General features: G+C 43.3%; 1 protein-coding gene and 1 long non-coding RNA gene across 3 annotated transcripts in view; both read right to left on the reverse strand.

Moving 5' to 3' along the window:
• Positions 1-16785, reverse strand: part of PIP5K1B (phosphatidylinositol-4-phosphate 5-kinase type 1 beta) — a 252655-nt gene that overhangs the window by 15272 nt on the left and 220598 nt on the right. The window lies entirely within an intron of this gene.
• On the reverse strand, positions 11889-16034 carry LOC142107638 (uncharacterized). Its single transcript, XR_012679989.1, has 3 exons — positions 15870-16034; positions 15536-15700; positions 11889-12061 (listed from the first exon to the last, which is right to left on the reverse strand). It is a non-coding gene; the product is annotated as an uncharacterized LOC142107638 (long non-coding RNA).

Consider the following 16785-nt stretch of genomic DNA (forward strand, 5'->3'; position numbering starts at 1 on the left):
GTGAACAAGAATGAAAAGCTTCACTCAAGACACCAAGCAGCAGAGGGCCATGTAGTAAGTTGACTCTTTCCGTCAGTTCCGACTTTTACCTAATTCCGCAGAAAACTGGGGTAACCATGTAAAGTTAATATTTGTTTGTTTACAAGTGAAAAGTTTGGTCTGTCAAGAGTAATTAAACTGCATCTAATTAAAATAGTGTAAATGTATCAAGAGTTTGAATTCTAGAAAAACAAGCATTCTGACAATTGCCGGCCACACAAAAGCTGATCCTGCAACTCTGTGCAATCCACTGGGGACAGAATTAATGCCCAAACAGCTGGATAACTTCTGGCATCACTCAGATCTGTTAGTCTAGTTAGAAGATAATCACATGCACAGGTGGTAAGGGGTCATTTTCCCACTGCAGTTACAAACATATCCAATAATGATCCTGCCAAGTTCAAAGGGATTTTAAGTGAGCATTGAGATCCTTTTTTGGCCATATATGCTGCAATATTGGCCAATATCTATTTAAGAAGCTGTAAAGAGCAGGCAAAGGGCTCTCTCAGTGCTTTTTTCTATTTATCAAGGAATCACTGTGTTTGCGTGGGTTTCCTCTGGGTGCTCCGGTTTCCTCCCACACTCCAAAAACATACTGGTAGGTGAATTGGCTGCTATTAAATTGACCCTAGTGTCTCTGTGTGTGTGTGTGTGTGTGTGTGTGTGTTAGGGAATTTAGACTGTAAGCTCCAATGGGGCAGGGACTGATGTAAATGAGTTCTCTCTACAGCGCTGCGGAATTAGTGGCGCTATATAAATAACATGATGATTATGAACCGCACGAAAAAACTGCTGTTCTTGCGAAGACCTGTCTCCTATGTTCTCTATGGTCACTATCCCAAAGTGGTCACCTTTGCGATAGTGACCGGAGGTCCCTCTAGCGCAATGCTCTCCCCATAGGCTTCAGTGAGCCATTGGGCACAAATTCTGAAGATATTTGATTTTCAGAACCTATTAAATCACAAAATATAGTAGTCCTCATAGAAAACTATCTGCTATGATCTCCTTGTATTAAATAGAGGGGATACTTACATTATTATTATTATTATTATTATTTTTTATTCATAAGGCGCCACTCAGTGTCCGTAGTGCCGTACAGGGACAAACAAGTACAGTACAAGGTGGGACGGCAAAATACAGTAAACAATAAGCACAGTAACTCAGTAAGCTCAGAGCACAGCTAGAGAGAGGGGGGAGGGAAGACCGGCAGGCGCCGGAGCCCAAGAGGAAGGGCGCGGATGACGGGGAGACCCCCAGAGGGGTGGGGGAAAGGTAGCTGGAGAGCAGAGTTAAAGGTGCAGGAAACAGGAGGAGAGATGGCCCTGCTCAAGGGAGCGTACAATCTAAGGGGAGGGGTAGACAGACAGAGAGATACGGGGTGAGAGGGAGAGAAGGGGGAACGGAGGCAGATTCAGGGGAGGGGGAAGAGGGGAGGGAGGCAGAAAAGGTAGGAAGTTAAGTGGGAGACCATTTGCGGAGGTCCCTCGAAATAGCCGTTTTCGGTGTATTTTTTTTTTTTGTAAATTTTATTTTTATTGAAAACGGTACAGCATTTATATCTACATATAGCAGTATTAACACAATTGAGTGTTATTTTCAGCCATCTGTCAAATGACAACATTTAGGAAGTTAAGAACTCCTGTAAGGCGATTCATAAATTGGGCCGAAACATTCAACATCAGGTTCCGCGAACAGAGTTGTAGATAATACAGATGAACATGCCAGGAGATATGTAGTTGCGAAACTACTTATTTGGATAGGGAATAGAAAAAGAGGGGGAAGGGGAGGTAGGGGGGTGTAGGACTTGGACTTCATTTATTCCATTGGGTGTACAGTGTGGTTTCCTTGAATGCCATCCACTCAAACCATAGTAGGTAGTGTATTCTATATTTATCACCCGAGGAGTAAATCATGTCATCCATGGACATATAAAAGTCTAAGCGGTCAAACCGTTCTTTGATAAATGGGGCTGCTGAGGATCTCCAGTGGACTGACAGGCTTTGCTGTGTTGCTGAGGAATTGCACAGTAGATTTTTTTATATTGGGAAATGGGCAATTTGGTATTGTTAAGTACAGAAATACAATAATGTACAGAGATATACAGCGCAGATAGATGTACAGCAGCCTCCACTATAAATTGCTCCAATCCACCAGAGCAGATCAAATAGATGACATACCAAAATAAATATATACAGGAACGGTGCTCAACACAAGGAGGTCAATTAATCTGGAAATTGTCACAATAACTCCTCTATATAAGTCAAAAGGATACTGAGTCCTCTTAATATGATATCCCCCGTATTAACAGTCATAAATCACATTAAAGAGATGCTATTTTTCTCTTAAAACGAGTTCCGACATATTTATTTTGGCATTGTTAAGTAGCCAGTATGTTGGACAATTTGGCAGGTCAGTTCCCACTATAATGTTGGAGTATAACTGTGTTCTAGAAGGGCCTGAGAGATGAGCATGCCCACCAGATATGTAGCGGGGTACCCGGTGCCAGTTGGCATCTCCAGCAAAGATTCAGTGTTTCCAGGAACATATTAGCTAAGATACTGGGACACCGGTGCCACAAAGACAGCACTTTATATTGTGTTTCTTCCACTCGCACACATATTGAACTGGCTTGGGTGTGCTGGAATATGTCACTCCAATCTTGTTCAGGTATAACAGATTTTCGGGGGATTTTGATGTAAAAACTGATTCATTAATAGGCCCCTGTGTCGGGGCTCCCAGAGCAGCCTTGGCAGGGTAAATTACAGTGTGTTTCATTATGCATGGGTCTGATTTGCAGCGATGGCGATACATCTTGATTGTCACTGCACTCTCTTAATAAACAGGTCCCTTGTATGGCTAATATTGCATATTGTATGGCCAATGTCTATATAGAATATATTGACATATATTGCTAACAGGGGCAGGCTGGGCTTCTGCTCCCCGGGACGGTCCCATAGTGTGTTACCTTGGGCTGGGTCACTGGGCCACCTGCATTTTTGTCCCTTTAAAATAGGCTGCTGAGTCGAGCCTTGCCCCCCAGGCTGACAATTTGCCAGCCCTTCCCTGATTGCTAACAATGATGAATTGATTTACTTACCAGGTAAACATTCAAAGTTTTCAGGACCATGTTCCAGTAAGCATATCTCTCTGGTTACTTGTGACATGTAACAATCTCACTTGCCTACATGGAAACATTTACATAGCTATTTGTAGCCCAGCATAGCATGCCTACATTGATGTTAATGCAAAATTCACCAACTTCAAGATAGCTTGTGTGTGTGAAAGAGCCTGGCAGCGTGTGAAATTTGCTCTTTCCATAAAAGCCACTACTTTATTTAGTTTGGCTGCCAACTGGAGGGTAACAAATATAGGAACAAGCTCATCATAAGGAGTTTATCCTCTTTGCTGCTAAGGCTTTTGATCACCACAGTGCTGAGCCTATGTGACACTTTCTGGGCAGGCCACATTCCAATATCAATGTTACTGATTTTTCTATGCAGTACCCACAAAAAACATACCAAGGGCTAGATTTACTAAGCTGCGGGTTTGAAAAAGTGGGGATGTTGCCTATAGCAACCAATCAGATTCTAGCTGTCATTTTGTAGAAAGCACTAAATAAATGATATCTAGAATCTGATTGGTTGCTATAGGAAACATCCCCACTTTTTCAAACCCGCAGCTTAGTAAATCTAGCCCCAAGACTTTGTGGTAGATTTACTGAAGCTTCTAAACAGGAAAAGTGGAGGTGTTGCCCATAGCAACCAAACAGTTTCTAGCTCTCATTTATTTATATACATTATCTAGTTGCTATGAATAACACCTCCACTGAAAATACCTACCCTGAGGAATACTCACCAGTACTGATTGGTGAGTATTCTTTTTGTAGGACTTGTCCTTAGCAGTTATGGGGTATATGTGCAGGACAAATCCCACTTGTCCTTAGCAGTGAAGGGGTTAAATGTAATCAGAGACACTGGGGCATGAAGGGCCCACCAGGGGACAGCAACGCTAGGGGCCCACCAGAGGGGGTGTGGCCAACCATCAAAGAGGCGAGACCAGACACTAGAGGGGGAGTGGTCAGCCCACAAAGGACAGCTAGCACAATAGTGTAGTATATAAAGAATGCAGTGTGTATATACAGTACACAGTCTTGACCTGCCCCTTAGATTGGGCAGAACAGTCACCAAAAATCGGGATTATCCCACTAGAACAGGCTTGACTAACCTGTGGCACTCCAGGTGTTGTGAAACTACAAGCCTCAGCATGCTTTACCAATATATAGCAGCCTATTGCTGGAAGGGTATGCTGGGACTTGTAGTTTCACAAAACCTGGAGTGCCACAGGTTAGCCAAGCCTGCACTAGACTCAGAACATTTGACAGACTGTCCTACCTGTTATTGTCACCACCTGTGGCTGCTGGTTTCTTTAGCTGCGGTTTGTCTGGATCCTGGAATGTTGAGGGGTCCTATTTGGAAAAAATAATGGGTACATTTAGAAAATTCCAACCAGCCCCGGCGTTAAATCAATAGGACCCACATTTAATACTTAGGACTTCCTCCAGCCCCAACATAAAAGTAATAGTATTCCCATTTAATAAACCTATTTCCCTCCCAACAGACAGCCCCTGCAATAAATTAATCACATTTACATATAATAAATATACCTATTTCCTGCAGCCGTCACTGCCATTAAATAATTCATATTCACATTTAATAAATATACCTCATGCTCCTCAAACTCAGCCCCACATTCAATTAATAGCGCCCAAACCACCCCATCTTAAATTAATAGTCCCCACTATAAAATTAAATTGCCCCATCTTCACCCTACAAAGAAAATAGCACCCATTATTTAGCCACCACCTACCACACACACATTACATTGCCACAAGCCTGTTGTGCCATCACACACACATTACTGCGCCCCTTCATCACCATGATGTGCCTCTTTATAATCACATTGCACCCTCCATGCTGCTTTTGCTCCCCCCTTCTCCTGGCTCCCCTTCACACACTGCCATACTGTCTGTGCTCCCCCTTCACTCTGCCATGCTCCCCCTTCTCTGTTCCATGCTCCCCCTTCTCTGTTCCATGCTCCTATTTCTGTTCCATGCTCCCCCTTCTCTGTTCCATGCTTCCCCTTCTCTGTTCCATGCTCCCCCTTCTCTGTTCCATGCTCCCCCTTCTCTGTTCCATGCTCCCCCTTCTCTGTTCCATGCTCCCCCTTCTCTGTTCCATGCTCCCCCTTCTCTGTTCCATACTTCTATTTCTGTTCCATGCTTCCCCTTCTCTGTTCCATGTTCCCCCTTCTCTGTTCCATACTCCTATTTCTGTTCCATGCTCCCCCTTCTCTGTTCCATGTTCCCCCTTCTCTGTTCCATACTTCTATTTCTGTTCCATGCTCCCCCTTCTCTGTTCCATGTTCCCCCTTCTCTGTTCCATGTTCCCCCTTCTCTGTTCCATACTTCTATTTCTGTTCCATGCTCCCCCTTCTCTGTTCCATGTTCCCCCTTCACTTACCTTTTCTATCTGCTTCTTCCTTTTCTTCTCCTCTGTCTTGCCGGCGCTCCTCACTGAACGTCGGGCGTGATGACGTCACGCCCGGCATTCAGTGCGGACGGAGCCAGCGCTGCGGTCACGTGAGTTTTTGTTTTTTTTTCTATTAAAGTTTCTAGCTCCCCCCACCAACGAAGAGGGGAGCGATTCAGGGTCGGAGCCTACCGGTGGATAGTCCGGACCACCGGCGGGCCAGTCCGACCCTGGGCGCACGCAGGGGGGGTTTCTGGTTCTCCAGAAACCCCTCCCCTCCGCGAACCAACGGTACTGTACAGCAGCCGCGGCGCTGTCAAAGAAGCGTCCGCGGCAGTGCTGTATTGTAGTATAATACTGCTGTAGAATTCAGACTCGCCGAAATGGAGCTGCTCCCTCTCGCAATATTTTTTTTTTCTTCCGGGGGGGGGGGGGGGTGGAAACCCCCCCTTCTAAATCCTGCGTTCGCCCCTGCAACCAGACCACACCTGGAATCTGCAGAAAAACAGCAGTTGCCTTAATATAGTTGTCTGATAATGCTTCTGTTGTACAATAGCAAATTTTCCCCACCAACAGCTATAACTGTTGTTCTGGTACCTTATGTTTCAAGTGTTCCCCACAGCTCTTATATTGCAAGCTCAATTGGGCAGAGCCATCTTTAATCTCTGTTTCATGTCATTGTTTGTCAATTGTATCCTAGTCCCCTCAATGTACAGCGCCTTTTAATATGTCAGCGCTTTCAAAATAAATGATAATAATGTAACATAATATTAATACCGCTTAGAAAATTTGCCAGGTTAGCCATTTAAACCTGCAGATAATGCAGACATTAGTATATAGTTATGCAGTGTTACTCCCCCATAAGTGTTTTAAAAGGCTGACTTGGCAACCTTACACTTGCTCATGGATCTTAAAAAAACATACACAAGGAAAGTAATTCTACCCATTCCAATATGCAATTTTGCAATGTGTTAATTAACTACTGGAGGAGTAGCCACTAATTGACACAAAACACAATGTAAACTAGAATGAGTATTTTCTGATCAAAGAAAGTTTAAATAGTAAATAAAATGGCTTCTTGAATAATTTTTATAAATAGTATTATTAATTGTATACCCTACCTATCATTGGAGAGATTTTATTAGAGTTACATTTTATTTGCAGTTGGAGTAGCACATTCATTGTTGTGAGGGATTTGTTCATTTAAGTTATCAGGTCAGAAAACTTTATGTGACACTTATTTCCTGCTTTTCATATAACAAACTTACTTTAATGTTTTGGTTTTACAATACTGTGTAGCTGTGACATATACCCAATAAATCTTCCAGTGGCGTGGCTGATGCTTCCAGCATCACATGGCATGAGCAAAATCACATTACTGACAATTAGTAGCTTTGTGTTGTAGTTTCTTTGGAACTCAAAGGCCTAATTGGAGTATTAATTGGAGTATTAGAATGTTGTTTTCACTCTCAGTTTCTTCTACAGTTTTAATATTCTTAACCTCACAAACAACTGCCCCAACAAAATTCATTTTGGCATTACTTTTGGAACACAAATGTGTCACATTTTAGTCATTGCATACCTATAATACAATAATTAATATATTCATACAAATAAAAATAAATATGACTGTATTTTTACCATGTATGTTCATCTTGCTATTAAATAGTTTCCAGCTCACTAGAAAAGTATTAGCAAGGGACTAAAATAGTTTTGGCTCTGTATGACCAATAGTTGTGCTGCAACATTTTTGTTGCTAACTAAAATTTCTCACGTTGTATTTCTTACAGAGTGCTCTATACTCAAAATTCCCATATCATTTATTAATACAGTTACTTGTGCTAAAATAAATAAGGCGAAGAGTGTTTACAGATGACAACAATTATTCTAATAACCTGCCCTCTCTGAGTGGCCAATGTAGTTCAATATCTGTGATTTAGCTGTTGTTTTTGGTGGCACATGTCTTTAATAAAAATCTTAAGTTATTGCTAAGGCTGGGTATACACTGGAGAATTTTTGTCCAATAATCTGGCAAATCAACCGACATACGGCCGTTCGGTCGGAAGTCAGGTTAGTGTGTATAGTGACACGATGGTCGAAAGCAGGGCCGGACTGGCCATCTGGCACTTCTGGCAAATGCCAGAAGGGCCGATGGCCAGATGGGCCGGTTGCTAGCTGGCCGGCCCCATCGCTCAGCGCACAGACTGTCATGCCAGAATTCCTGCATGACAGTCTGTGCGCTGAGAAATGGGGCCGGCTGTATACTTACTTCCTGGTGGCCGCGCGTCCTCTTCTCCCCTCCTCTTCTATGAATGGATCTGGCTATGTCACATGGGACGCGCACCACGTGATAGGAGAGACTGCACAGCGCGCCGTGGAGCGCACAAGGTAAGGAGGGAGGGGGGGTAGTTTATGTGCCAGATTATGTAAAGTATGTGGGTGCCAGATTATGTAAAGTATGTGGGTGCCAGAGTATGTAAAGTATGTGGGTGCCAGGGTATGTAAAGTATGTGGGTGCCAGGGTATGTAAAGTATGTGGGTGCCAGATTATGTAAAGTATGTGGGTGCCAGGGTATGTAAAGTATGTGGGTGCCAGGGTATGTAAAGTATGTGGGTGCCAGGGTATGTAAAGTATGTGTGTGTGACAGGGTATGTAAAGTATGTGGGTGCCAGGGTATGTAAAGTATGTGGGTGCCAGATTATGTAAAGTATGTGGGTGCCAGTGTATGTAAAGTATGTGGGTGCCAGGGTATGTAAAGTATGTGTGTGTGACAGGGTATAATTATAATGTGTACGTGTGTGACAGTGAAAATATAGTATGTTTTGTGTGTGACAGGGTATGACTATTGTATGTGTGTGGGGGCCGGCGTATGACCATAATGTGTGTGTGTGTGGGGGCCGGTGTATGACCATAATGTGTGTGTGTGTGGGGGCCGGTGTATGACCATAATGTGTGTGTGGGGGGGTCAGTGTATGACCATAATGTGTGTGTGGGGGGGTCAGTGTATGACCATAAAATGTGTGTGTGTGTGTGGGGGGGGCCGGCGTACAACTATAATGTGTGTGTGTGGGGGGGGGGATCGGTGTATGACTATAATGTGTGGATGGGGGGGTCTTAATATAATGTGGGAGGTAGGCTGGTAATCTAATGGTGAATTGCAGGTAGGGGCTAATTATTGGGTGCTATTCAATTTGTGGGGGGATGGAGGGGCAATTTAATAGTGGGGCCTATCAATTTAAGATGGGGTGATTGGATTTTTAATTTAATGCTGGGGTGGTTTGGGAGCTATTAATTGAATGTGGGGCTGTGTGTGGAAAATGAGGTCTATTTATTAAATGTGATTATGAGTTATTTAATGCCTGGGGTGGTTGTAGGAAATGGATATATTTATTAAACTTAAATGCTATTTAATTTCTTGCTGGGGTTGTTTGGAGAGAGGAAAATATTTTTATTTATTAAATGGGAATGCTATTTAATGTCAGGGCTAGTTGGAGGGAAATAGATTTATTTATCAAATGTGAATACTAGTATTTTAATGAGTGGCTGCAGTGAGGCCTAATTTTAAAACGTGGATGCTATATTGATTTAATACCAGGGCTAAATTTCATTTACTCATGTACTTTTTCTCCTAATAGGGCATCCAACATTCCAGGATCCAGACAAGCAGCAACTGATCTAAAGACACCAGCAGCCACAAGTGGTGACCATGACAAGACAGGTAGGAGAGACCAGGACAGTCTGCCAACTGTTCTGAATTTGGTGGGTGACTGTCCCGCTTAGTCAGGATTTGGTCTGACTACAAGAACAGTTGGGAGATATGTCCTACTTCACACTGTACTGCTTGTTAAGGCAGAACTGCGTGCACCTAACAGTAGTGCACACAGTATTGCCTGTGTATTTGTCAAAAATTTGTCTAATAGCCAAATTACATTATAGGAGCCCCTATGACTTAAGTGCCGGGCCCCCGAGCCTTAATCCAGTTCTGGTCAGCAGTGTCTCCCAGTTCCGCCCAGGACACAGCCTGCAGAGCAAGCCGAGGAGCTCTAAGTCTCATGAGATTTATTAATCTCGTGAAACTAAGAGCTTCCCTGCTCACTCTACAGGAATGTCAGCAGCATCAGAAGCATAGATAAGTACAGTGGGCTGGGGGTGTCATAATGTATCTGGGGGGGTGGCGTAATGTGGATGGGGAGGGTCTGATAAATGTAATGTTTTATTATAATGTATGTATCAACGCACCATTTTGACCACGCCCCCAACATAATGTAGCTACGCCCTTGGCGGCACCGCCACTGCACTGTCGCACACATTTTTTTCAACAGAGGTGGGCCTGTGTGCTTTAAATGCCAGGGCTGATTTTTAGTCCCAGTCCGGCCCTGGTCGAAAGTCATTCCAAAGTGTCGATTGTCGGCTCATTTGGTTGGTCGTACTGTTTAATATTATCTGACCAATCACCAACCGATCATGTAGTGTGTATGTACTCATGCTCACGATCCCCATAGAGTTTACAGAGTCGGGCTCTTTTCAGCCGATACTTGCAATGAATGTCCCGGTGAATAAATGTAGAGAGTGCTGCAGAAGGAATCAATAATTTGTTAGTTCCGTGACAGAATGTTTCGTTTCAGAGTCACAGAAGTTAACAAAATTTGTTAAGACATGTGGATAGCTATAACAAGGCATTTTAATCAATGTGACAAGAATGAATGATTGAATATAGTGCTGTCATTCTCTGAAGACTAGAGGACCAGATGAAGGACCAGATGAAGAGCACAAATCTGAAGGTAAATTGTGTCAGTGTGTATGCATGAATCGTCAGACTGATCGGACTTTCAGTCTTAGGTACAATCGTTTCAGATAACATATCGGTCAGAAAATTCTTCAATGTGTACCTAGCCTTATGCAAACTCATGACTGACTTATTGGTGCAGTTATAGTTAATAGTGTTATGAACATAGAGTGTGTTTTGCCATAACCTCTAAACCGGCGGTTCCCAAACTGTGCGCCGCGGCTCCCAGGGGTGCCGCGACGCTGTCACTGGGGTGCCGCGGGCCAAGCATTGAAAAAAAGAAAGAGCACAGAAACTTACCAATCCGCCGGGCGCCGGGACCCAGCAGCCTTCTTTCTCCCGCAGCTGTCACTGAATATCGACGTCAGTGACAGCTGCGGGAGAGAGGAGGCTGCTGGGTCCCAGCGCCCGGTGGATTGGTAAGTTTCTGTGCTCTTTCTTTGTTTTCTATGGCTGGCGCGCGGCAGAGGAGTGAGAGGGAGCGTGACAGCGGGGGCAGAGAGGGTGACAGCAGGGGCAGAGAGGGTGACAGCTGGGGCAGAGAGGGTGACAGCTGGGGCAGAGAGGGTGACAGCTGGGGCACAACGTGGCAGAGGAGTGTAACGGGCAGAGAGGGTGACAGCTGGGGCACAACGTGGCAGAGGAGTGTAACAGGGGCAGAGATGGTGACAGATGGGGCACAACATGGCAGAGGAGTGTAACGGGCAGAGAGGGTGACAGCTGGGGCACAATGTGGCAGGGGAGTGTAACAGGAGCAGAGAGGGTGACAGCTGGGGCACAACGGGGCAGAGGAGTGTAACAGGGGCAGAGGAGGGTGACAGCTGGGGCACAACGGGGCAGAGGAGTGTAACAGGGGCAGAGGAGGGTGACAGCTGGGGCACAACGGGGCAGAGGAGTGTAACAGGGGCAGAGGAGTGTGACAGAGGGCAGAGGAGGGGGACAGCGTGAGAGAGGGCAGAGGAGGGGGGACATCGTGAGAGAGGGCAGAGGAGGGGGGACATTGTGAGAGAGGGCAGAGGAGGGGGGACATCGTGAGAGAGGGCAGAGGAGGGGGGACATCGTGAGAGAGGGCAGAGGAGGGGGACAGTGTGACAGAGGGCAGAGGGGGCAGTGTGAGAGGGGGCAGTGTGTCTGGATGCAGAGGAGGCAGTGTGTCTGGATGCAGAGGGGACAGAGTGCCTGAGGGCAGAGTGCCTGGATGCCTGGATGCAGAGGGGGCATACAACTAAATAAGTATTTCTGTCCTGACCTAAATACTTATTACAATTTTTTGACCCAACTACTTCTAAAACAGGACTGCTCAATAATTATTTTGGAGGGGTGCCTTGAAAAAATTTGGAGACTCTAAGGGTGCCGCGAACTGCAAAAGTTTGGGAACCACTGCTCTAAACTAATATTGAAAGCTCTAACTTGATAGAAAGATTATAATATGCATACATTTTTTATTCAAGTTTATTATTTTTCCATAAGCAGATACAAACAAAAATACAATTTGTCCATACACAAGCAATAAGCACACAGAATCATATGCAAATTAAGGGGCTTTTTTTTTTAAATTTAAAGAGGTGTTTGCCCTGTGCTCCACGCTGGAAGAGCGCTCACGTTTAGACTGCTAGTACTGATTGCCCTAGGAAGATTCCTTGTTGCAAAGTGGAGTGTCTCCTTCTTTCGTTTGAGTTACTTGACCAAGATGATCCTAAGAAATTCCTGGTTAAATAAAATAAACATGCATAAAAATACTAACCTCAGCCTTCACATATTTGTTTTCATTTTAACCCTTAAATAGCCCTTACAGTATTTCAAATCCCATAGCTGAACTTACATCGAACTTCATTTTAATAAATACACAAGATCCCGAGTTCCACTCTTCAAAAACCAAGTGAAAGCTCTAAAACTTGTCCTAACAGATGTCATTCTTAAGTTCCATAATGATAATTGTAAAGCTAAGATAATTTGCTAATGCTATATAAAATGATGATGATGGTAAGTCACACGGCATATACTATACCAGTGAAAGCAGAAAGTAAGCCATATATTTTAATTGAGAAAATTTGATATACTCTATTTTTTGTAACACAATTATTGTAAGATACCTTTGTGTTTTACGTAATAGCCACTAATGTGTTCTCTTCAAATAACAACTGCAAAGTAAAGAATGGTCTCAATGACAGTAACCCCCATAGGGCCTATATCTGGAGATGTGATGAGGGTAGCATAAAGAAGAAACTCCAGGGGGCATGTTTTGACTGCCATGCTGTGAGGATGCATAGTGCTGGAGCTCCTGCACTTTATCTTTTATAGGACTTCTCCAGGTGTGCTCTCCTTGTAAAAGGCAGCCAGATGTCTCCCCATACTGCCTGGATCCTGCTGGAACTATCCAGAACCATCCAGGAGAACTGGGTCGTGGTGCTTTATTGGTTTGCTTAACTGCTCTTTTCGGGCCTACCCTGCTTCCATCCACCTCTCGGTAGTCTAGCCTGTTCCTCCATGGGAGCCATACAGTGGTGATACCCACACCGTGTACCTGATATGAACTAGCCGGTGCTTGGACCCGGTCCCTGGAATGGAGTTCTTGTAACATCTTGTGTAAGGTAGCCTTGCTGCACTTCCTGGAGGTGAAGCTTTCCACCTGTATAAGGCTCTGCAAGTGCCAGTAGAAGACAGTGCGGCACTCTGCCTCGTTCCGCTCATTGGGCATCAGTTGTCTAGGGCAGAGTATGTGAGTGCCTTGTGCTCTCCCCGCCAGGACGCTGGCCTGTACCCGCCAACTTCCACAACGGATACCATCACAGACCCAACACAGTGGCTTGTTTACAGGTCCCGTCAGAGATCATGAGCCAAAGGTGCTCATCGGTGGAGACCCCTTCTTCTTGCATAGATTTTAGGGTTTGCCTCTCTACATCTACCCTACCATTGTGAGTACTGCCACCCTGAGGGCCTTGTTTGTCATCTGGCACGGGGTTAGAGAGTCCTCCACAAGGCCTTTCATTGTTTGGACTAACTGGGTGCCCTCCTGCCTCACCCATCTAAAGTGGGCTGCGCTCCCTATATAGTTAGAGCCTGGTTATACCCTATTTACAGTGCCTTATTGGGCTGCTCCACCATTCCTTATATTTGGTACTTCACCTGTACTGCCTACCTGTGTATACCTACTGTTGCACTTTTTTTTGCCACTGTTGTAGCGTGCACCATATGGGGAGAGCAGACCCTCTACATAGGACCTTTCCCTGCAGATGTCTTACCCTTGTACCGAGTAGACCCGAGTTGGAAAGGACTGAGCCTATCTATAGCTCCCTGGGACTTGTTTGTCACTCTCATGTCCATAATGATAAGTATATTGTTCTTGTTTGCTTTTATTTCATTACAGGAACTGCCTTCAGCATAGCATGAAAACATACTATACTGTGTTGGTAATGTTCTGCATTCATTCTTACGCCTGAAGGCATGATTTGCTTATGTTTATAATGTTGCCATTTAGCTCAAATTAAATTTTTCTTCTACTCTTTAGTCGGTGACATATATTTGCACGATGCATGACACGTTATCTCTCCTGGTGCAAGGGAATACACATATTATTCGACTGTCCATGATTCTTACTCGAGAATAGACCTAATTTTATATGATAAGTCGACCCTCCAAATCACCTGGTGCGATCATGCCCCCCCCCCCCCCCCCCCCTAGAGTGTACGAGGAATCTACATCAGACTAAAATACCCCCTAGAACCTGGAGGATGCCAAATTACCTTCTATCCTCTCTGGAGCCTAAATTGGCCCTTTCGGAAGCCCTCACCTTGTACCACCAAACATACCACCTGAAGGACACATCTATTTTTACTTATTGGTGTGCCTTGAAATCCTTGGAGGTAAAGCTATGGCAGTTATTCTAGTGATATACAGAATTTTTAGGTATGGTACTTATTTTCAGCATTTGGAATCACTTTACTAAGAAGTCAGCAGGTAGTTTTAAAACCTCTTGGTCTAATTGACATATTTACAACAACTAATTGTTAAATAAGAAACACTAGACAACCATGTGACTTGAAGTTTGCTTAGGCCAAAAAATCCAATCCCATTTCCTGCTGAGTCACAAATGAAATAAACAGTTATATAAATCTATCCACAATTGTCCTATTAGTGTGGGTGAATCAGGAGTCTGAATTCTGGAAAAATAGGCAATGTGAGTTAAATATTTTCATAAAAAACAAGGGTCCTTGGAAAACTGAGACACGTGTTCTGCAGTACATAACTGTTCATTATCATTTATTCAGAATGTTTTATAGTTCGTCCATTTTATTTAAAGGAAATAATCCAATTTGAACATTTTTGTTTTCTAACCGATATATAGCCTGTAAAAAATAAATGTAGCCAGTTATGTTACCTTCTTCTTTTGATGCATCAGAACTATTCTTAGCCTTATTATGTAATGTCTGAGGATGGTAACCTGAAGTGGGAATCATGAGTTGTGCAGGAGAAGGAGTGAAGAAAGAGATCTAGTTTGGAGAGGGTAATGAAGGAACAAATAGAGAAAGATGTTTGAGTGGAGGTTCTTTTTTGATAGAACACCTAGACACTATGACACCTATAAACATCTAAAGACGTAATAATTTACAAGGAAAAATGGCCCAGCGCAGAAGTACTTTGTCAGACCTCATAATGTGAGGACATCTAAGAACTCCTGCACCAGAATGTTCATTATGTAAATGATAGTACTGCCTCTTAGCTTCCATTCTGCTGATGTTATGTTGATGTATCAATCTTTTATTTTTAGTTAATTATTAATGAGTCATCTTTGTAAACTAGGTCATCCAAAGCTTCAAGTTTACCATTACATTAAAAGCTTTTCGAGCGTTGGCAGAGTATTACGGGGCAAATGCACATAACCACTGTAACTGAGCTAGTACAATACAATAATTTACTATACTGAAAACCAGTTGACAACTGAAGGATCTACTTTATTTTAATCATGCATGTATTAAATAAAATCTTTATCATAAATTGTTTCATTTAAAATTACTAATGAAACATGTCAGAAAACAATTCAGGAAAAAGAAAGAATTAGACTATAAAGAATATTATTGCTTTAATTCTACATGGAAAATAACATGTACTTCCTACTTTATTCTTAAATACTATTGTATGATGCCAATTTAATGAAGTGCTGAAGTGAACTAGCCTTCTTACCATTTCTTGGTAGTTACAACAGCTCTGTTCTTTCAGGTATATATTATAATAACCTGTCTACTAAACACATTTTGCTTTCTCTCTTCAACGTTCATCCCATGTCATTGTCTTGCACTGAGATTTGTAGCTTGCTTACACTCCAAAATTGACATTTTCAGGTATGCACTATAAAGGTAAAATATATTGCTCAGTGTTAAACTGCTGTGTATAATAATAGAACACTGTCATAAAGGCATGGTAGGAGGTGTAGCTGTAATGTAGTGGGAAGGTAATATTTTACTATTTTACAGAGCTGCAGTGGAATGTCAGTGTAACACTGGACAATGTATTCTACCTTCATAGTTCATGAGGTCTATTTATCAGTGGGAGAAAACACCTACATCCAAAGAAAATGGGAGTTTTTTCGCTGGATTTAGGGATCTTTCCTATTTATTAAAGCCCCCTGGCTGGTGACGGCTATCAAAGAGGTCCTCCGCTGCCATCTCAGGATGGTGTTAGCTGTGGGACAAAACAAGAAAAAATGCTTGACTTGAGCTTCCAGTTGCAAATTCAGTAAAAGAATAAATAAAAGTAAACAAAACAAAATGTAATAAATAGAAAATAAAACAACACAAAACTACATTATTACAATTTTTTTGTTTAATTTTATCTATTCTTCTACTGAATCTGGAACTGGAAGCTCAAGTCTGGGTTTCCAGTTCTAGTGCGTATGCATGAGCCAGCGAACTGGCTTACCCCTGCACAGATTGACACCAGACTGGCCTGGCGAGCGCTAAGACTATTCTCACCACTGCTGGCTAGTGTCGCTGGGGGGCTGAGCATGGCTCAGCTGCCCTGGTGATGTTTTTTTTGACAAGTTACCTGATAGAAGATTTTCTGTCGCAGCAAAAATCTTCTTAACATCTTCAAATGGATGTGCCTTGATAAATAGTCCCCTATATCTGGAGATTTCAATTCTGGTTTGGTAGCCTCTTTAAGTGTAGGCATCGCAGTATTTTCATGTATATCATTGACCCCAGTAACATAAACCTTTCACATAAATTCATTGCATATAGTGGCTTTAGTTGCTCTTTAAAGTTGCACTACCACTGTGTAGGAGCGGTGACATCATTGTAGTGTGGCGTGAATTGGCATGTCTTTAAAAGCGGACTGCACATGGCCAACTAGCATGCAGTAGCTAGTTACATGATGCCCGCCGCGTTTTCAGACACGGACTGCACCTGTGCAGTATTAACAGCGTGGAAATAGCA

The sequence above is a fragment of the Mixophyes fleayi genome, chromosome 1 (assembly GCF_038048845.1).
Source record: "Mixophyes fleayi isolate aMixFle1 chromosome 1, aMixFle1.hap1, whole genome shotgun sequence".
Classification (NCBI taxonomy): domain Eukaryota; kingdom Metazoa; phylum Chordata; class Amphibia; order Anura; family Limnodynastidae; genus Mixophyes; species Mixophyes fleayi.